This window comes from Poecilia reticulata, linkage group LG22, assembly GCF_000633615.1.
Source record: "Poecilia reticulata strain Guanapo linkage group LG22, Guppy_female_1.0+MT, whole genome shotgun sequence".
NCBI classification, from domain to species: Eukaryota; Metazoa; Chordata; class Actinopteri; order Cyprinodontiformes; family Poeciliidae; genus Poecilia; species Poecilia reticulata.
Window position 1 is genome coordinate 2,414,383 of NC_024352.1, and position 1,469 is coordinate 2,415,851.

The following is a 1,469-nucleotide window of genomic DNA, read 5'->3' on the forward strand; positions in this document are numbered from 1 at the left end:
TCAGCTGTAATGGAACCAAACTCAGCTCATCCAGAACCGACCAGAACCTGTCTGAAACCAAGCAGTTCAACAACAGGTGGAGGAGGGCAGTCAGACGAACCTCCACTCCATGCGCACCGTCCGTGGACAGCGCGCYGCCTGCATGATGACCACAACATCTGACCTGCACTGAGCCGCAGGTTTACACAGACAGACTGACCGGATATTTGCTGAAGATATCACAACCGACCTGTGATGCATCTGCGTCCTTAGGTCACATATGTGTTTTACATTACAGCTCACTTTTATTTTATACCAACGCCAGTGATCTACCAGAACATAAAAAATAAAAAATATTATTTATTTATTATTAAATAATATTATTATATTACATTATGACAGGACATAAAAAATACATTATTATTATTATTATTATTATTATTATTATTATTATTATTATTATTATTATTATTATTATTATTATTATCATCGCCGATACAACAATTGAATTTATGTATTTATATATTTATTTTAGGCTTTTATAAATTTATTTATTTACTTATTCATCAACAGGTGAATTTGGCGGAAAGCGTGTGTTCGCGAGAACAATGACCAGAACCAGACACTAAACGTAAACACACATTCTGATCCGCGCAGGAACAGATCCGGACAGTCAGAGGAATGAAACAAATAAAATGAAATAAATAAATAATAAAAGATACAGCTGAGAAAGACACCAGCAAAATCTGAGTCAAACATGGAAAAAGTTCAAAAATAAAATTCCCAGAATTCAAGTCCAAAGCTGCAGAGCATCTGAAGCAGCAGCWSMTGCTGCAGCAGCTCATGCTGCAGCAGCTTTCCTCCCTAAAGCTGCTGCAGAAACAGACCAGACACGCTGCACATTTACCTTCACATCATGCAAATGGGATAAAAGTGAGAGAATTTTTTAATAAAAATAAGTCGTTTAAAAATAGATAAATATTGGGCTTTTAATAAGCCCAATATTTGGGTGTTTGTAAAACCTTCCGKAGWCGTTTAACAAAGACATGCAGGACTGATGCAGCAGCAGAAATCACCCAGCAGGAGATTCTTCTGCAGCAGGACGGATGAAGTCTTCCTCACCAAACCAAACACGTTCCAGCAGCTTTTAAATCAATAAAACCATCCGACATTCTGTTTTGTTTTGTTTGTGTTTTTTTTTTTTTTTTTTGGTTGTTTGTTTTTTTTCATTTCGCTGTTAGCATGAGATAAAGAACCACAGCAGAACCCAAACAAAGCTGCGATATGCTGCAGGTCCTCCAGCATGACAGACACAAAAAAAAGGAAATCTGGCGTCCGGCCACGACAATACACAAAACTTGTGAATTTAGGAGAACTCCCAATTTTTCTTTTTCTTTTTTTTTTTTTTTATTTTAAATGCAGGTTCTAAAGTTCTAACTTCAACAAAAGCACATTTCAACAGCTCTGCAGAAAGCACTCACCCCGGGATC